General features: G+C 34.5%; 1 protein-coding gene across 5 annotated transcripts in view; it reads right to left on the bottom strand.

The window, feature by feature from the left end:
• LOC140150978 (uncharacterized) overlaps window positions 1-22,261 on the bottom strand; it is a 62,892-nt gene that overhangs the window by 17,078 nt on the left and 23,553 nt on the right. For 2 of the 5 annotated variants that reach the window (XM_072173161.1, XM_072173156.1), the window contains exon 1: window positions 2,131-2,271. The exons of 1 other annotated variant lie outside the window; for it this stretch is intronic. The gene's annotated coding sequence lies outside the window, so the exon portion shown is untranslated. Of the gene's footprint in view, window positions 1-439; window positions 517-2,130; window positions 2,272-2,293; window positions 2,344-22,261 lie in introns of those variants that run through there. 2 more of the 5 variants (XM_072173159.1, XM_072173157.1) reach the window with 2 other exon arrangements.

Raw genomic sequence — 22,261 nt, forward strand, 5'->3', positions numbered from 1 at the left:
ACATATTCTTAAAGTGTATGTAGCAGGGAGGAAAAGCCGACGGTCAATTGAAAATTTTGACCTTTCATATTGAAGATATGGATTTTGTTCCCAAAAAGACCTAATTTTTTTTTTTTGGTGTTTTGGGAAAAAATCCATATCTTCAATCTGAAAAGGTCAAAATTTCAATTGATCGTCGGCTTGTCATCCCACCTACATACACTTTAAGTATAAATCATCAGATTTGTAAAGTTTACTTCAAGTACTGTTAAATATCAAAAATATCAATTTTAATGATTTGCCATAAAATGTGTATTAAATTGCGAATTTCAAAAATCAAAATTATTTGATATCAGAATGACATTCTTCAGTATTCAGAATGCAATTCGATATGTCTGATGTGCTCTAATGTCCCACAATAAATACTGTCCAAACGTTCATACCCCAGCCCTTAACTTACCTTATAATCCCAATAAATGAATTCCTCTGAATTCTAAAACCGAGTCAAAACTTCCCCATATGAGTCAATATATAGGCTTGTTTATAATGGGCTTGTTTATTTAGCATGCATACCAGGTTAAATGTAAGCATGTAAGCTTGTGCATAGCATATAGCATAGCATGGTTCTGGGAGTCACTGATCATGTATACAATGGGCCAGATTGGGCCTATTGCATTTTAGCATTCATGCATATCAACCACACAGGGCCTTCAATTTTTGAAGGCCTGTGTATCAACTGGCAATGCAAAATAATTTCTAGAGACTAAATACATGTAGAGTGAAATTGAAATAAAAGTTCATTCACTTTTGATTTTAAAGACCTGTGAAAAACAAGTATTAAAGGTAGGCGACCTGACTGGCAACTCCCAACCCCCACTTTACCCCATCAAAATGCAATGAGACTTTAGTATCAGGTGAAAACCCATATTTTTCTCATTACCATATTGAATTAGAATCGATCGATCAATCAATTGACCAATCAAACAAACAAATAAACAAACAAACAAACAAACAAACAAACAAACAAACAAACAAACAAATAAATAAAAGCAGGGCAGTGTCAAATGAACTTGATATGTCTCTTCTATATATATGCCACTGCAATATACAGCCTGTCTCAAAAAACATTATGCAAGTGAAAAGCGCCCTCTTTGGCGATAGAAAATACTGTTGCGACATGATGCTTACATCAACGTCAAGGGCACAGTCTTAGCTCTCAAATACCGTTTGTTCTGTTCAATTTGTTCTTTTTAATCTCAAGATATATTTAGTTAAGAACAAAGGGGTAAAATCACAATTGTGCCACTTTTACTAGGGAATAGGGCTGTACATGTAAATCAATGATAGCTGATGTTGATGCGTCTAATGTACTCCCCCTTCGGGGCTCGTGCATTAGACGCATCAACACCAGCGCAGTGCATTTTGTCTAATTTCATTAATTTGTCAAATTTCATGAACTTGTCAAAGTTCATTAACCTAAGTGTGTAATATTTGTATGTCTTGAATGAGAAAAAGAACAGCATTTACAATGGTAAAATCATTGACATGCACATGTATGTTATTTTACAGCAGAATGTGAAATATTTATTTATCGTTTAATTTGTCGTAAGTGGAAAAAGAGAATCATTATACCTTTATCATGATAAAACATTAAAAACAATTTTGTATTGTTGTGTAATCTTTTGATTTCACGAAGGAATTCTTGATAAACTTGATGATGCTATCGTTGATATACATGCACAGCCAACTTCCCTAGTAAGTGGCACAATTGTGATTTTACCCTTTCGTTGTTAAGTAAGCATATCTCGAGATTAAAACAAGCAAATTGAACAGACTAAACGGCAGTTGAGAGCTAAGACTATGCCCTTGACGTTGATGTAAGCATTACATCACAACGCTATTTTCTAATTGCCACAGAGGGCGCTTTTCACTTGCACAATTTTTTTTGAGACAGGCTGTACATTATTTATTCCTATTCCTAGTATTCAAACCTCTGGAGCGATAGTGGAATTACTACCGTGTGTCTGGGTGATGGAACTCCATCTATAGTCAAACACACATGATCTGATATTGGACTACACATCTTCTAGCAATACATATATATTCTGAAAATACTGACAAAATAGAATAAAATAGAAGCTATATGCTTACCTGGCATGCTGAAATTGCTTTACGGATAATGACAATCAAGAGATTTGTAAACCTATTAGCACTAGCAGAATCAATATGAATTCAGACAGTAGCTATACATGTACATGTAGGTACTCAATTCATATCGATTCTGCTAGTATCGGCCAGTGTATTGTCTATTTACATTTCATGAACTTTGATATTGCTTCCTTCCTTCCCTCCACGGTCGCACAATTATCACATGATCTCTGTAAAGAGATAATAATAAAAAGAGAGAGTATCATTTGTATTCCATAAATAATATACATGATAATCATATTATATTTGTAAATTTAATTTTATTTATACTTAATCGGCAAACACGACTGCAGTGAAAAATATCTATTTGGACACAAAATAATACAATTTTGGTGTCAGGTGGTTGTCACAATGACTGGCTTTATATTCTCTTTACCAAATTTTAAATCAGACTAAACAAATCACTGATGGGGGGGCATGCGGGGAAGTGAATTTCAGGGGAGGGGAATAATCAACCAACCTTGTGCAAAATTGCCACAATTAACTTAAAAAAGTTTGAGTAATTTTCATAATTTTGTTTTTTTTACTGGGGGGCAAGAAAAATTTCTTGGGAGGGCATGCCCCATCCAACCTGTAGTGCTGCCACTGCACAGGGTCACTCTAAGAGACATTTTTGTATTGTATCTTTAGAAGTATAAGTATACATTTTAGGAAGGAAATGATGCAAGGAACTATCACAGCATATTTCTAAAAATAGCTTTTTTTTATCATTTTCAAATTGGGACCTAATTCTGTAATTTTTATTCCTTAAAATATCCAACATATTGGTCAAAATTGAAAAAAAAAGTCTGATTTTGATACTTTTTTTTAATTTATCCGTATTTTTAAAATGAAAAAAAAAATTGGCGAAACAGTTTCTACTCTACTACTATTGATTGTTGTGTCTTTAGAACATAAACATGCAGTTTTCATCAATGTGGACATTTAATAAGTTCTTATGGAGATGAAAAAAAAATGACATGGAAAATCAAATTTTGCACTTTCTCAAAAACTGCTAATTTTTGCAGAAATCTGCTGATTTTCTCCAAAACTGAGCATTTTATATAAATCTGTCATAATGCCAAATAAAAAATACATTTGTCTCATGTCCCCTGTGTGCATTAGATTTATGCCGTGTGTTTGCTCATAATAAAATGGCAGAAGTTGAATTTTATTTCTTTTTTATTTTATTTTAATAAAACATTTGCTGAAAATCTGCTATAATATTAATGTTCAGTTGCTTCCGAGAGAATTGGTACTTCAAAAAATGTATTCTGTAGGCCCTACTATAACCTACATGTGGGTGTGCAGTATAACAATTGCATTTGGGATACAGTGGCATAGCCAGCACTTTTTCAGATGGTGGGCAAAAGGGGGGCACCTGGGTTTCATTATCATTGAGGTATAGGACTTTTTATTTTTTCGGAGAAGAGCAGGTAGGGCAACTATTTGTTTATATTTCTACATGTTCATACTACATACTCTGAAAATTTTAGAAAATTCAAGCACAAGTCCGTTTTTTTTTAAATCACATTTTGTTCCTAAAATGGGGTTATAAGCGCCTTAACGGGCACTCTCTCCATAGGGCTACATGTAAAGACCAGTTATAGACAAATGGCCCTAAAATAAAAGCGGACTCTTGCGAATTTCCTCAAATTTTGCATATGATGTAGATTTAACATCTGGAATATAATGCAAGTGATGTCGTTGCTGCTCTTCTAAATTCATTTTAAAATGTCCGCCCCAGACCAAGGTGGGGGGGCAAAATGTCTGAAAATGGTCAAAAATTAACAAAAAATGTCTAAAATCTTAAATATGAGGGTGGCCGGGGAGGACTTCTCGCAGAGGGGAAGCTGCCCCACCTGGCTACATCAGTGGGGATATAATACAATACCCCAAATTGGCATTGTTAAATTATAAAAAATAAAATACTGCACTATATTTTCAAATCCTATACGATGGCAAAGTTACGTAAGTAATCGGATTAACTACCATAGCAATAGGTCAAAACAATTTTGAACATATCTGCTGCACTACAAGCAGGTTGAACTATTCGCCTGTGTATGTCTGCAATCATAGATTGAATACAATACTGGTCTTTTCAAATATACTAATCTTACAGGTGCAAGTGATCAACGTGATATGGCTCAATGCAGAGTAACCGTGTGAACGTATCAGTGCAGCGCGGAAATTGTTTTGACCTATTGCTATATGGTAGTTAATCCGATTATTACGTAACTTTGCCAGCGTATGGGACATGAGACAAATCATTTTTTTTTGTTTGGCTTAACAGTTGGATTTGTTAAAGTTTTGCCATGTATATATTTATATACCTTTTATATACTCCTGGGTGGATAGCAACATTAAATCAGTCTGGAATTCCAATGTTTGGGTGACGGAACTCCGTGTAAGTTCAAAAACATTTGATAAAATTGCCCCCCCCACAATACAAGCTTAATAATAAAATACAAAAAAGTAAAAAAGTATACTTACCAGAACAAACTTACCAGCTTGTTCACAGTTGTATTAAACATGGTGTAATGGCAATCAAGTTTTGCAAACCAGCATAGGTCCTGACTGCATACAAAGATATTCTACTATTCAAGTCTAATTATTAAAGGGCTCTGGTATGAACGTTTGGGCAGTATTTTTGGGACATGAGAGCACATCAGACATATTGAATTGCATTCTGAATACGAAGAATGTCCTGATGATATCAAATAAACTGTAAAAATAAATTTCCCAAATTTGGGTCGGTATTCATTTGTAAAAAAACAAACTTTTTCCAGATTAGGGTCAGTCGGTGGAGGACAAGCAAACAATTTTTTTTATGGCCTAACCAGAAAGTTTCATCAATTATCAATAATTATACAAAAAAACCAATCTTTATAATCTTGACATAACAAACAAACAAACAAAAATCAGCATTTGCGAGCCATGAGGGCTTTTACAGTTGCTGACTATCACCAGATTGCATGAGCAGCCAATCAGTGACAATGTGGAATTACAAGCTGGACTCTTAATATGTGAATTTTGTAGAAGGACCAGACAAAATTGCATGTTTTTGGCCCATTTTCCCTCAAATTGCAAAAATAATAAAATTTGACCTTCATTGCCAGTTAGAACTAAGCATTAGGATATAGCTATGTTTCATTTGGCAAAACAAGATATTTTTCCAAAAATTTAGTGCTGTATTTTTCTGGAACAGGGAGTAGGACCAAGTTCAAATAAAATTGAAACAAAAAGCACTCTTGTTTTCCACCTTCTTTTAATCCACATGTACATCTATTATAGCTGTGTCTTGTCTCAAGTTTAGAGTAATGCTATGTTGGATTTCACAGAGGCAGATTTGAATCAATGCGTTTATGTAGCTGTGTTGCTAGCGTACGCGCCCTTCTATGCATGTGTACACACCCCGTAAGATTAGTTTAGCATGTGCGATTCGAATCTGCCACTGTGAAATTCAACATGGCATAACTCTCAACTTAAGATGAGACTCACTATATAACTGTCTTGTTTTCAACTTTTACATCTACCGTATTTAGTCAAATAGTCGCCCCCTCAAATAAACGCCCCCGACCACTTTTTTTTTCAACCAAGATGTTTCAAAATGCCGATATTTTCATGCTATCTTGTGTAGCAAGCTTACCAAGTTGCACACCTGGTCGATAACAGTGTCACTTTTTGGCAAAAATCTGGATTGGAAACCCGGAAGTGAACCAGAAGTTAGTGTTTCTAGTTCATATAGTTCATAATTTTAGCGTGAGTTTAAGTTTACCTAATGATTTTAACGGGAATTATCATTCTAAAATTGACCTTGAATAAACGCCCCCCCCATTTGGAAAATGCGTTTATTTGACGAAATACGGTATATATTAGTCTCGATCGTATTTACAAAGTAGCATTATCACTTTAAACTACATCTTGTTATATTATTTCTTATGTTTTGTCCCAAATAATCAATGCATCTATTTACATAATTATACCAGAGTTGTAACAAGTCATGACTATTTACATAATTATACCAGAGTTGTAACAAGTCATGACTTGTGACTCAAGGTGAAATGAGGCGACTGACTCAAGTGACATCAGTGACTCAACCCATTGAATTTGTACAGTGATTTAAGCGACTTGATTTGACTTAACCTGAATTTTTGGTGACTTGTTACAACACTGAATTATACATCAGGTACTTTAGGTTGATTTTACTAAGCAGGAAGTACAACAATATTGTTGTGTCAAAATTATCATAAGTCAGGGGTGTGAGAGGCCACAGACCTATACAGAGGAAAATTACTAAAAAATGCTATAAAACAGCATAAAATCAGGGTAAAAACACCAAATATGGACTGAAAATAAAAGAAAACACATACATTTTGGCAACAAAAACAGAAAAAATCAGCTGAAAAGAGGAACTCTCACACCCCTGATAAGTTATGCCAACCCAACAAACACTTGGATATATTTTCAAAACATTTTAGAATAAAATTCCTTTAAAAAGGAATGGGGCACCCAATGTGAGCTTGGATGTGATATGGTGAATTCCATGGCATGGTGTTTAGATTTGATATTATAATGATCTACTCAGGGAAGAGTAGAAGATGATCAAATGCAAATGTGTTTGATTGGGAAAGGTGTATCACAGGACCATTTTGGATGAAATAAATTGAATTGGAATGAAGATGTCGTGTCAATTTGCGATTATGTGGGGTGGGAGAGTTCTGTTTTGGGGCATATTGTAGTGATGATATTGCTTCTACTTGCTAATACACTGAAAATCTAATAGAGATGAAGGATAAAAAACTATTACAGAACATTCATTCTTCATAAAAGTAGCTATGGGTATACAATGTTTACAAGATAAGAACGTTAATGTTTTGTACATGAACGTAACGTCTTTGATACATAGTTGTTAACACACTGAAAATCTGACTAGAGATTTACAATTTGATGATATCCAAAAGAATACTTAGCATTGAAGAATTAAAAAAAATTACAGAACTTTCATTTGTTAACATACACATAGCAATGATTAACAATGTTGAAAATACAAACGTAACGTTTTGTTCATAAACGTAACATCCTCGACACATCTAGGATCCGCATAATTTGTTGATTAATGTCATAAATGGTCTGATCATTTTATCATTTTAAGGGGGACCCGATATTGCATTTGGAAGAACCAGGCTTTTCAATAACTATCAAAACTGCTGGGTACCAAACTTTTTGATACAGCTTGTCTAGTAATTTGTTCACAAAGTCATGCCAATAAGGTGCGCCCGCTTAAGGGGGGCGCCCCAAAAATTGATCAAAATTAAGTTTTAAACATTTAAAGGAGTATTTCGTGATCCTAGCATCATCTATTTATGTCATTTTTCATTAGATATCCACGAAAAAAACCTATTCCCAAAATTTCAGTTGATTCCGATTTTGTGTTCGCGAGTTATGCATGATTATGTGTATTACACTGCTCCATAGACAATGCGTTGTAATTTCGTTCTGATGCACCAGAACGAAATTCAAATTTCATGATATCTTTGCTAAACGAATTTATCTGCAAGAAATATTTTGTACATAAACATTATGTAGCCAGAGGTTTCCAGTGATATAAAAATCTCAACTTTTTTTGAGAAAAGTGGGGGGATGAGGCTGTGGATCACGAAATGCCCTTTTAAATGTTGGCAAATGTTTTTAAATAAAACATTTTTGTATCAATAAATACTACAAAAATGTTTGTTATAATGTTGACAAAATGTTATTGTAAATATTGTTACAAAATATTTAAATAAGGCAAAAAGCATAATTCTTGCACTGCCCTTTCATGAATATTTTGGATAAGGAGGGTCGGGTGGTCAGATATTTTTTCTCCTCATACACCAACTCAACCATTTTAAACCTACAATGAGAGGTCGATGTGTTTTTTAAACTACAAAAGGGAGGAAACACATTGTTGGCTGTATTGTCTACCAAAGGGTGAATATTTTTTCTAGAAGTAACAACTAGAAAAAGCCAACGCAAGCTTGGGTAGGATGAGCATCCCGCCAAAAATGCTTTTGTTGAAAAAGACCTTATATCAGTGATTATTTTGATGATTTTTTGATGTGTTCTCAAAATTGGGCAAGTGGATGTAAGGGGTTTTGAAACAAAGCTTTTCATATGTTAAAATGTTTTGATATATCATATTACAACGTTTTATGACATTTATATAACCTCTGTGCATACATCCATGTGAAAATGTTACGAAAACATTATTTGCTGGGAATATCTCAAAGTCACATATAAGCAAAACAATCCAACAAGAATAAGAGCTAATTTGTGCCCTTACCCATTGGCATAAGCCTATAGCTAGAAATTGTGAGTGTTGTTGACCAGTTCTAAGGTATAAACTACATTTATTCGGATGACGGACGGAAATTTGAGTAAGTCAAATTTTTTCTTAAGTTGTGTGACCAGTTTAAACTTACCTCAACATACATTTATGATGATGATACAGGTAAATGAGTCCAAAACTTTGTTGGATCATTATCTATTTACTAAATAACCCACCAGTTCCATTTAATTGATATGAATGAAAGGGATGTTAGGTTTCACCCCATAGACATTGTGTGTGGGGGTGCCTCAACACCCTCTCACTTTACTTGATATACCCAACAGTTCACTTCAGTGACAGAGATGATAGACAGGGATGATAGACATTGTGTGTTGATGTCTCAACACCCTCTCACTCAAATGGAACTGGTAGGTGTGTAGAGTATCTATTTAGTGGCACCCACCATTAGTTTCACTTGATTGAGAGGGATGTTGGGTTTCATCCCATAGACATTGTGTGTTGATGTCTCAACACCCTCTCACTCAAACGGAACTGGTAGGTGTGTAGAGTATCTATTTACTGGCACCCACCATTAGTTTCACTTGATTGAGAGGGATGTTGGGTTTCATCCCATAGACATTGTGTGTTGATGTCTCAACACCCTCCCACTCAAACGGAACTGGTAGGTGTGTAGAATATCTATTTACTGGATGCACACACCAGTTCCACTTGATTGAGAGGGATGTTAGGTTTCACCCCATAGGCATTGTATGTGTTGATGCCTCAACACCCTCTCACACAAATGGAACTAACAGGTGTGTAGGATGTCTGTTTACTGGATACACACACCAGTTTCACTTGATTGAGAGGGATGTTAGGTTTCATCCCATAGACACTGTGTGTGTTGCTTGATGCCTCAACACCCGCTCACTCAAATGGAAATGGTGGGTGTGTAGAATATCTATTTACTGGATACACCCACCATTTCCACTTGAGTGACAGATGTGTTAGGTTTCACCCCATAGACATTGTGTGTGTTGATGCCTCAACACCCTCTCACTTTAAGTGGAACTGGTGGGTGCATGTGTTGAGTAACTATTTACTTGATACACCAACCAGTTCACTTCAGTGAGAGGGATGTGGTGATGCCTCAACATGCCCCTCTCAAGTGGAACTGATGGGTGTATCTCGTAAATAAGATCAGATAATAAATAAGATCAAAAAACAGTTTTTACTACTGCCATATTCACAACATACCATCGACAGTATGCTTGTTCAATCTAAGGACAAACTACATGTATGCCCTCACCAAAAAACATATGAGATTTATAACATTCCCTGTGTGTTCCAATCCCTTATGAAAATGTTTAAAGAGATTATTGTCATAAAGCCTTTTGATATTTATTTATTTATTTATTTACATAACTGGCTAAAATACATCAAAAATACACATACAAAGCATGTCATGAAATAAAAATTATAAAAGATTGTCCCGGTAGGCTAGCCAGGAGGAGCCAGGAGCGTGAACACTATCACCCGAGGGGTGTGACCCCTCCAACCCACCGAGACAAGTGAACTCAAAACATAAATATTAAATATTGCACATTTAGAATAAGTTACATATTACACATTACACATATTTCATCAACATTATAGATTTAAGGCCAAATAAAAAAATAAACATGTTTCACGTCCCCTCCCGCTTCCTTTTTTGAGGTTTCCTCAAATATATTTTTATTTTTTGAAATTCAGTTATAACTTTTCAAAAAAAATGTCTAGGAAGTTAGGATGCATACTATAGCCTTGTTAAGATACAAGAAACACTTTAGGACGGTTTTGTGATCATTAGAGGGGGTGTAACTCTCAGAACAACAAATAAAAAAGGGCCTCCTCCTTTTTCCAGGCATTATTGTATACGCTAAAACAGCTCTAAGTATGGGCATTTACACCAATTTTGCGATAAAAAATAGAAAATAAAAAGCCCCCTCTTCCTCCTTTTTTTCGAAAATCCGGACGTGAAACATGTTTTATTTTTTACTTGGCCTTAGTATGTCCCAAAGCTTGCAAAGATTTTGAAATCCAATACGTTTCCCCTCACCTGACTCAAACATAGTCAAAATAAGTTTGAAATGTTCAAAACGGTCAAGCTTATTGTAACAAACAAACAACACACGCTATATGCGCTGCTTGTGCAAACATTTAATAACGCTCAAGTAAAGCTCAATAATTTTAAAAATACAACCCGCAAAAGACCGTCAACAATCGCCCCTCACTAAGGGATATCCATCTAGATTGCCCCGCAGGGCTACAAAGAACCGCACAATATGGATAGATGGCATTTAATTGTTCCATTTCGCTGCAGGTACACTATTTGCCCTCCATGCCTCACAAACCAATATGGTAGATTTACCATATTGGGCGCATCCAGATATTTTTGGCTATCCCCCTAAAGAAGACATGGGAAAATCTTAATCTTTTTTAAGATCTGACCTTGTAAACAATGAGGTCAGATCATAGCTAGCAGTAGTACATAGAGTATCATGCCTACGGATTTCATCACAGTCTTACCTTAACACGCTGGTAAGCAGCGTTTGAGATGGTGTTAATCGATAGTCGATAACCGATATTAAATCAATGATCAATCAGCTATGAATATTTAATTGGATTCTAAAAATTATGATCACAGACTCTCATGTTCAAATGTGTGTGTGTGGGGGTGTATACCCCTACGCGCATGTTGGTGCTTCATAATTGCTGAGGGCGGCTTTTACCCCTAAAGAAGACATGGGAAAACTCAAACTTATTGGGAATCCCATGTCTTCTTTAGGGTAGGTGCCGTTCATTTCTGGAAAAGCCCATTGTTACATACAGCAATTTTGAGTTGGTGCTCTTTGAGTCTAATTCTTTGACATTGTCAGTCATGATGCTCATTCTCCAAAATGAGAGTATGAATAATTCATTATTATTAAAGGAGGATTTTGTGATCTTAGCATCCTCTTTTTATGACATTTTTCAGTAGATATCCACGAAAAAAGCTTATTCCCAAAATTTCAGTTGATTCCGATTTTGCGTTTGCGAGATATGCATGATTATGTGTATTACACTACTCCATAGACAATGTGTTGTAATTTCGTTCTGGTATACCAGAACAAAATTCAAATTTGATGATATCTTTGCTAAACAAATTAATCTGCAAGAAATTTTTTGTACATAAACATTATGTAGCCAGAGGTTTCCAGTGATACAAAAATCTCAACTTTTTTTTAGAAAAGTGGGGGATGATCCGGGGGGATGATGCTGTGGATCACGAAATGCCCCTTTAAACCGGTACTTAAAATAATTACATTTCATTCATACTACAATATAATTATGATGCACAAGGAAATTATTTTTGAGTTTTATAAAAATGATGGAAGAATTGTACTTTCTAATTCCCCAATCATTTGTCTATAACTCACTTATTAGATATAAGTTACTAAATATTCAAATGATTTTATATGACATATTATTATCTCTACAATGTAAGGCCTTATTGTCAGCTACAACATGTATATACGGGTCATTCCATATGAAATCAAGGAGGCGCCCCACCTGACCCCTTCAGATTTGCTTTATATTGTAGTCATATGTTGTACCTGTAAAAATATTAAAAACCTGCAAATTTGAGGTCTGTAGCTCTTACGGATTTTCTGTGGCAGCCATTTAAAGTTGGAGTAGTGGGGTCTAAATCCCGGTGGGTTCAGTCTTCACTGACAATGTGTACGCATGATGGTTCCAATTAGGGGTACTTTTCAAGAAATGTCCATGGAATTTTCGAGGACAAAATTGTTCATGATTGTCCAAATTAGGGGTGTTTTGGAGCAAAATTGTCCTTGAAATGAAAAATAGGGTGTATTTCTAGGACTTTCGTCCGCGTTTTACCGCTATAGTTTTCGTTATTGTCCTCATTTCCCCGTGAAATAGGGAGAAAATTCAAAAGCGTCCTTGAAATGGTAAAAATAGGGTATTTATTTGGGAAAATGTCCTTGATTCCTCGTGAGAAGGGGGGGAAATGAAAATGCGTCCTCAAAATGATAAAAATAGGGGAGGTATTTTGGGGCAAATTGTCCTTGATTTCAGCATAAAAATAGGGGGTAAAATTGCTGCAAATGTCCTCGATTCCCCGTGAAATAGGGGTCATTTTCAAATCCTGGAACGGTCATACGTCCTACCTTTAAATACAAACTGAACCCACCGGGGTCTAAATTTGGACCCAAAAGTTGCCCTTTAAATAAATTTCATCTTTGGGAGTCTGTGCCTTCTTTATAAAAAGAAAGAGAGGTCTGAAACTTTGTATACACACTAACTGCATGCCCAATTTGTCAAAAAATAAAAAATAAAAAAATTCTGTAATTGTGCGTTGTGTCACGGGGTCATTAAATATGGAAGAAAAAATGTAAGGTTTTGTAAACTGGCAAGTTTAGGCCCCCTAAATTCACATTTTTTGTCAGATTAATTATTTTTTGTTATCACTGATGCTATATATAGGATAAATACAATGCATATCCAAAAAATTGAGGTCACAACTCATTTACATTTGGAACAGCGCCCTCACGAAGATGAAATTTATTGCAAATTCAACATTTTCAGGGGGCCCAAAGTCGATGTGGTCCACCTTCAAAATTTATAAAACATCACTTTTATATAACTACTAGTCTTATATTACAACTTTGGTAAGTCCCAGTAATTGTATAGGTTGACTTCATATAAAATGACAAGCCCAAAGTTGACCATTTTCTTATGATTGCATGTAGTGCAAATGTGCCGAATTCGGAAGGCTTGAAAGTCAAATTGGCCCCAATATTGAAAATAAAATGGAAATAAAATCATCCCGTTTTACTACAAATAGGGCGAATTTGACAGTTTGCTCATAGATTTAAAGGCCGCTACAAATATCTGGAAAACACATTATAGTTGGGAGCTGTACAAGTTTGATGGTATAGAGGTGAACATTGACTTGATTATATTTTAAGCCTACTTAATTGGGTTGTCCTTGAAAGTTTGCCTGGTCAACCCAGTCCCTCTTTAAGTTAGAACATGTGTAAGTATTACAAATATGCCAAAAAATCGGGTTTGAAAAAAATAAAGGTAAATTTTGAAAAAAGATCGTACATTAAAGGGGCATTTAAGTGATCCACAGCCTCATCCCCCACTTTTCTCAAAAAAGTTGAGATTTTTATATCACTGGAAACCTCTGGCTACATAATGTTTATGTACAAAATATTTCTTGCAGATTAATTCGTTTTGCAAAGATATCGTGAAATTTGAATTTCGTTCTGGTGCACCAGAACGAAATTACAACGCATTGTCTATGGAGCAGTGTAATACACATAATCATGCATAACTCGCAAACGCAAAATCGGAATCAACTGAAATTTTGGCAATAGGCTTTTCTCGTGGATATCTACTGAAAAATGTCATAAAAAGAGGATGCTAGGATCACGAAATACTCCTTTAAGGCTTTAACATTCCACACTTAGAATTTTAAGAAATTGACAAAGATGATAGAAATTACTGATACATTGGGCATATACAAATGGGGATGATTTTTCTTATTTCTAAATTCAAGTACTAGCTCCTCCCCGGTTATAAGCCCACCCCATTTTTGAAGTGAAATCTGCCATCTAGGGGGGTGGGCTTATATCCGAGTGGTTACGGTACTTCATTTCACCTTGAGTTGGTAGTGACGTCTGAGTGCTCTTGCAGTTACATGCATGCCAACAAACTGCCCTTGTACACATATGTATATGTTACTTTCTAGAGTCTATGTTATAAGTATATGCACGATTAGTTAGTGCACATAATTTGATACTGCAACCACCAAAGTATAACCACCTACATCACTATCCCGATCACTACCAAACTTGAGGAGAAACCAAGTATTACTCCCCATTCCAGAAAAATACAGCACTAATTTTTTGGGATTAAAAAAATATTATCAAGTTCTGCCAAATGAAATATAGCTCAATCCTAATCCTATAGTTAGCCCTAACTGGCAATAAAAGAAAAAAATCACTATTTTACTAATTTCTTGAAAAAAGAGCCAAAAACACACATTTTCGGCATATTTTCTGACAATCGAGTCACAAAAATCAAAGACTTGGAACAAGTCTAAGCATTCAAAATCTTGAGTATAAATGCCGAAATTTTGCTATAATTTTCACTTTTCTGTGTTTCTTTAATTAAATTATCGGTTATCAGAATGAAACATATCTTTTCCAAAAATTAACTGCATAAACTGAAATTAGTCTTGGGTACAAGTCTTTGGGCTTGATTGTCACAGCATACGCAAAACACCCAAAAAACGCATGTTTTTGGCCCTTATTTCCAAAATTTGACCAAATTTTAAAATTTGACTTTTATTGCCAGTTAGGACTACCTAAAGGATTAGGATTTAGCTATGTTTCATTTGGCAAAACATTTAATCCAAAAAAATTAGTGCTGTATTTTTCTGGAATGGGGAGTAAGTCACGCCACGGTTGTAGGATGTTCAGCAAAGTATAAGTCACACCAGTGTCACAGGAAGCTCGGTTAAATGAAGTGCACACATTCAATCAGTAAATCAGAAACCCACACAGTACACATACGATGTTCAATAAGCCCTTTCGCAATTTCAGATCATGGTGCATCATGGGTAATATTTGCAGATAAAATTGGAGATAAACACGATGAGGCTACTGTACATTTCCAATGCGGTGAACTGTGCCATTTGCATAAAAACATCTTGTACTGGGATTTTGCCAATTATTTTGTCTTTATTTCTTCATGATATAATATATTTAATCAAATACAATGTATCATGAAGAAATAAAGACAAAATATAATCGGCATAATTCCAGTACAAGATGTTTTTATGCAAACGGCACAGTTCACCGCATTGGAAACGCACTGCAGCCTCCTCGTGTTTTATCTCTCGTTGAAGAACTGTGTGACGATGTCTGAGCATGCGCAGTTGCAATTTTCCGAAATTGCGAAAGGGCTTATAAAAAACTGTGATAAATTAATGGTGTAAATAGATCAATTTTGACCTGACACATACCTGCCAACTTTTGAAAACTAGAAATAGGGACACTTGCGAAGCGTAAGCGAGCGTAGCGCTCGCGTCTACGGCCGGGGGTCCAGGGGCCCGCTTAAGGGCCCCTGGTGGGGTTAGGCCAGAGGGTTTCTACACATTTTACACTACAGGAGACACCATTTCTGAGGGGAAATTACATTTAAATGGATTAAAAATAAGGTTATTTTGACAAAACAAGCCTAGATAACAGCCTTGAAGAATATCTATTATATATACAATCTTCTTCAAGACTGTTATCTTGACTTGTTTTCTCAAAATTATACCGTAATTAGGTACCTAAGCTCAGGCAATGTTAGCAGATTTAGCACCCCAAAAGACCACTTTTGACATAAAAACCTGTTTTAGACTTTTTTGAAAAAATGCTTCCTTCATCCTAAAAAAGTGGTTTCAAATGTTCACTTTCCTATACTTTTGTACATGAGAGACATTCTTCAAAGTTCTTCTTTTGCCTAATAACATGGCCTATGTGGCTGAAATTGATATATATAATGCACAATATAAAAATGATGATTCATCAAATTTTTGACCCCTCCCCTCCTTTTTTTTTTCAAAAAATATTTTTGGCCAAAAAAGCAAGTTATAGGCCCTAAATTACTTGCTATTTGAGGTTGGAAACCAGAGAAATATTGAAAAAAAAAAAAAAAAAATTGTTAATTTATTTTTACAATATTGGATAAAGTTGTACATGTTAATTACTTTTGCTTCTATTGAACAGCTAGCAATGTATACTAATTCAATGTGTCCCTGACTGTTCAATAGAAGCAAAAGTAATCAAAATGTACAACTTTATCAACTTTGTAAAAAAATTGGCATTTAAAAAAAAAAAAAAGTAGCAGTATTTCTATGGTTTCCAACCTTCAATAACAAGTAATTTAGGGCATATAACTCGATATTTTGTCCAAAAATATTTTTTGAAAAAAAAAAAAAAAAAAAAAAAAGTTTGTTTTTTTGTTTTGTTTTTTTTTAGAAAATCGGGACTTCCCGATTTTATGACGTTTTCGGGGGTCTAAAATCGGGATGTCCCGCCAAAATCGGGACACTTGGCAGGTATGCTGACAACCTATATTTTGTTCCCATTAATTACCATTTACAGCACCAGTATCATGAAATTGGCATTGAGAATGTTTTGAATACAAAAACTGCCAAGAATCAAGCATTACAAGCAATCAATTTACATCATTGCAGATTTCACACCACCAAAGATTTCATCCCATTTTTTGTGGGGGTGCAGAATGTCTAAATGCAGACCTTTTCAAGAGAAATCATCATTTGGTTTGGAACCTATGTTTTAGACAATTTTACAGAAAGTTCATGATTTGGGGTATATAGTCAAAATGTTGAAATTTGTTTGTCCCAATTTTGCTATTTTTTTAACAGCAGACAATTTCCCCCATACCCCCATGGGTTGAAAATACAGAGGTGGATTAGTGAATAAACTGTTTTGGGCATCACGCTTAGACTGGAGCATAAATCAAACTAACAGTCACATGCATGGAAGTGAGCCACCAATGCCTGATCCATGTGATTTAGGCAAAAGCCTGATAAAAACAAACAGCACTGATTTGATCAGTTTAATTAGTTGATCACTAATCAATCTCCGCAGAGAGTTACTTGGATGAATTCCTTGTCTGTTTTTGCTTGTCATTCTGCTTATTTATATTTTCCTTTTGCTTTCTTATAATTAGACTAAAAGAATAATGCTATGTCTCAAAGCCCATGGGAGTTTCAAAAACGAATGCGGAATGAGGTTTTTTTTAAAGATTTGTATTTTTTTTTAAAGATTTTTTTAAAGCAAAACTTTGAATTAAGATGTCATTTTCGAGGGTTCAAAAGTACACAGCATGCAATTGTGGTTGATTGACACAATTGAAGTACAAATATCAATTGTTTTATACCTAAGCAATGCGAGTGTCGAATCAAGGAACTTTTCTTCCAAATTTGTCTCAGAATTTCATGATTTTATGGAAAAATACTAGTAAAAAAAACAAAAACTAAAAAATTAATTTGCCATTTTAGCTGACATGGACGCGCTTAAAGAAAACGAATGTGTGTGTGGGCTTTGAGACATAACATTTTTTTAGCCTTATAGATGCGAAGTTTATTATACATGTACATGTATGTGATATATTGTGCAATAAGTGTATTTAATTTAAATTTATTCATGACTTTAAAGGAATTATGCCTGACAATTGTTTTTAAAAGATTAAAAAAACTTTGGAGATTACTTGCTGGATTGACTCGAGTGTCAGATGAAGTTCACACACCCAAAATAAAAAAGTTACAACATTTAGTTATGATGTGGATTATTGAGGCACTATTAGAGAATAAAAGAAAGAATGTTTGCCTGAATTCATGCAACTTTATTGAACATGATGTCACAGGATATATTGTCACCCTATTGATATATATTCAAATGGGACAAATATAATAAGTATTCATATAATAACTAGTGATGCCTTATTAGGTGCTGAATTGGTCTACTTTGCGATCACTTGCCGCTACTCAGAAAACCATGCCATTACCTGCATAAATGTTTGGCTACTTTTGCAGGTGTCAGTCCACGGCAGTAATTTTACATGCTTTCTATTCAATTTAGCCAAATTATAAAAGTTTTGAATCTCTGAAGCTCTAAATTGTAATATTAAACAATGCAGGGTTTTGTGATTATTTAGTGATTGGTCATTAATGGATCTAGAATGAGCGTTTATAGGCGTTTCTACAGTATTTTTGTGGGACATGAGAGCACCTCAGGCGTGTCGAATTGCATTCTGAATCTGAAGCATGTCTTTCTGATATCAAATAATTTTATTTTTGAAATTCACGATATAATACACATTTTATTACAAATTATTAAAATTTGATATTTTTCAAATTTTGATATATAACAGTCCTCGAAATAAATTTTATAAATCTAATGATATATTCTTAAAGTGTATGTAGCTGGGAGGAAAAACCGACGATCAATTGAACATTTTGACCTTTTATATTGAAGATATGGATTTTTTTGACAAAAAGACCTATTTTTTTTGGTGTTTTGGGAAAAAAATCCATATCTTCAATACGAAAGGTCAAAATTTTCAATTGATCGTCGGCTTTTCATCCCAACTACATACACTTTAAGTATAAATCATCAGGTTTATAAAGTTTACTTCAAGTACTGTTAAATATCAAAAATATCAATTTTTAATGATTTGCCATAAAATGTGTATTACATGTACATTGCGAATTTAAAAAATCAAAATTATTTGATATCAGAAGGACATTCTTCGTATTCAGAATGCATTCGATATGTCTGATGTGCTCTAATGTCCCACAATAAATACTGTCCAAACGTTCATACCCCTTCCCTTAACAGAACCCACCTTTTTAAGTGGCAAATGACTCTCAAAATCTTGAAAATCTGTAAATAAATTGCTTGCATTTTTTCAGTCAAAATAAATCTACTTTTCTGCCCACAAACAGCTAATCAATTTCGTCAAACTTTGGTGAAAAATCACTGGCTTTACATGCATGAAACCAGCAGGTTAAAAACAAAATAAAAACAATCTAGGCTGGTCAAGCCCATAGAATAGGTTTTGTTTCCCTCATCAAATAAGTACCAGAAGTTGTATGTTGAGTGCTTTCTGCCCAATTGGGTGATTATTTTCTAGTTCTGGTACAACCATCAGGTATTGGGCGTTTAAAAAAAATTATAACTGATTACAACCCCATTCACATCCAAATTACTGCAATTGGTATATCTTCACTGCACCAACTTGTGTCACAGCAAGTAAACCCTCTGATGTCACTGATAAGCCCCTGTACCCCCTATGAAACACACACACATCATCAATCACGCAACCAGAGTTGATATACGTTGGCTTGCTACCTACACCATCCCGTGTGTATTTGTAGACACAACCAGGGTACCATACAGAATAAATATCATTATTAGCTAATAATAATGCAACATATATATCCCTACCATTATTTCTAAAGGAAACGCTCCTGAATTCCCAATAATCCTCATCCTCCTCCCGCCACTCCGGTAGAGTTATCCTACACACATCCCGATTTACATCATCTAATGATTTTACTACCATCTCCCTATCCCTACCCATTACCAACAAGTAATCTGAGCAGATGCTGAGATCATATGGATCAATATCCACTTGTACACAGGATTGATGCGTAAAATCTGGTAATTTACACACCATGAATGAATGAGGGTGAGGGTAACATTCACCACTGGACATTATAATGACAGCAACACTAGCATTGGCTACCATACAGAATGGGGTTTTAAAATCACTTTTAATTTTAAATTTATTGATCTCTTTTGTCGAGTACTCATAACAGTGACTTTGATACACAAACGGTTTGCCTACAGATATTACCAGCATGCTATTGGGCAATGATTCACTCACTGCAACGCCTGTGATGTAACTCCATTCCTCAGATGTTGCTGTGTAGGCCAGATGTGAAGTCTTTGCCGTCACCTTGTACACTGCCACACATCCCTTCATACCAATAGCCAGGTAGTTGTCACTAATCATTTGACAGGGACAAGCTTCATCAGCATAGTATTTGGTGTCTGAAAATTCTCTATGAAAAAGTACGGAGTGCTTGTATTGCCACTTCATATCTGTATCAATAAAGAAGTAAATGTGATTATGATATAGGCCTATAACTTGTTTGAATATGAAATATGTTATGAAAAATTAAATGTTCTTTTTTTGTTAACAAAGTATAATCTGTAATAAATTACTATACTACTGTCTGTTCAATTAGCTTAGATTCTTGAATTTTTAAGATATTTCAAAAAATAAAAACTTGTGGCCAAAGTCATCAAAGAAAAGTGTTAGCACAGCCTTAGACCTAACATGATTTATACTTTTCAATTTCCCAAGGTCAATTTAAAACCCCATTTCTTTTCAATTTTGCCTCATTTTGGACAGTTACTTGGGTCCACCGAAAGGATTCGCGACCTTTTTACAAATCGAGTGGGACGGTCTATTCTCAACTTAGGGCATAGACCCTATCCAATTTAGCAAAACAATCTGTCCACCAATCTGTCCTGCCATTTCAATTGTTATACCGTTCCGATTATTGGATAGGTTCTATAGGTGATGATGGTCCACCGGTTTTTCCTTTTTTTCCTAAACAAGGACATTAAAATTATGGATTTCGTTCTCATTTCAACTGGTTTACAATGTAAATTGAGTTTTGTTTAATACCACCATTCCTTCCCAAGAATATCAGCATTCGCTTGACATTTTCAGATACAGTAACTTTACAAGAAATGTTTTCTGTAACCTGATTGTTTGAAATAATATTTTCTTGTATAAAAGTTCTTTTGTTTCACAGTTTTTTCAGTTTGTATTCAACAAACAAAACAAAATAACAAATTGAAAATAAATGTGTAGTTTTATAATAAAACGAAATAACAAATTGAAAATAAATGTGTAGTTTTATAATATGCCTATAGCCTACACCTTCTCAGACCCATTCTCAGACCCACTCGCACAATAAAACAATAAATAAATAAATAAAACAATAAATAAATAAAACAATAAATAAATAAATAAAACAATAAATAAATAAAACAATAAATAAAACAATAAATAAAACAATAAATAAAACAATAAATAAAACAATAAATAAAACAATAAATAAATAAATAAATAAATAAATAAATAAATAAATAAATAAATAAATAAATAAATAAATAAATAAATACATACATACATACATACATACATAAATACATACATACATACATACATACACAAGGAATGTATTTATATAAGCTGGGCCTATTTTAGAAAACCTTAGTTCCCATACTGGCAAATATTTTGCTGGACAATACTTCCTGATGCGGATGGTCGAATAAATACCATCTCTGCGCATTGTGATATTCGTCCCCATTGCTCTAAATGGATTGATTCCAAAAAGTTTATGGTACCCGACGTTCTACGGCTTTTTATAAAAATATCGCGGGAAAAGACCAAAATTGAAAAGAAATGGGGTTTTAAATTGAACTTTAGAATTTGAAAAGTATAAATCATGTTAGGTCTAACCCTTATGAAAAAACAACGATCAAATCATGATCGTAACGACCAAAAATTTGGTCGTTACGATCAAAAAATGGTCGCAGCGACCAAAATTTTGATCGCCGATGATCGTACGACCATAATAGGACTGCTGTGATCTTATAAAGAATGATTGTAGAAATGGTCGTAACACAAATGTTGATCGTATTTTTGGTTGTAATCCAAATATTGATCGTAAATTTGATCGTTTTTTGAATCCAAATATGTTTGATCGCAATTATTACTTCATATATGTTACAGAGATATAAAATACCACGCATAGAACATATAATTACGCCTGAAATTTTTGTGTTCTGAACTCACCATGCACCCTTAGCGTTACACTGTTATTACGACAGCTAACCGGTGCACTACTAGTGCTTAGTCTCTACATTTACAATGTGTTAAAAGTTTATGGTGACAAAAATGAATTGCAAAATAAACATTGAATTTAAAGCATGCAGATATCAATTGCTTCAAGAGATAAACTGAAGTTATTACCATCAGTAAACTACTACGGTACATGTAGTAAAAGAATATAAAGCCTGAAGCATGCGCATATTTTGGGGGGGCTTTAGCGCCAGCCCACGGGGTCAAAGT

The sequence above is a fragment of the Amphiura filiformis genome, chromosome 4 (genome assembly GCF_039555335.1).
Source record: "Amphiura filiformis chromosome 4, Afil_fr2py, whole genome shotgun sequence".
Taxonomy (NCBI): domain Eukaryota; kingdom Metazoa; phylum Echinodermata; class Ophiuroidea; order Amphilepidida; family Amphiuridae; genus Amphiura; species Amphiura filiformis.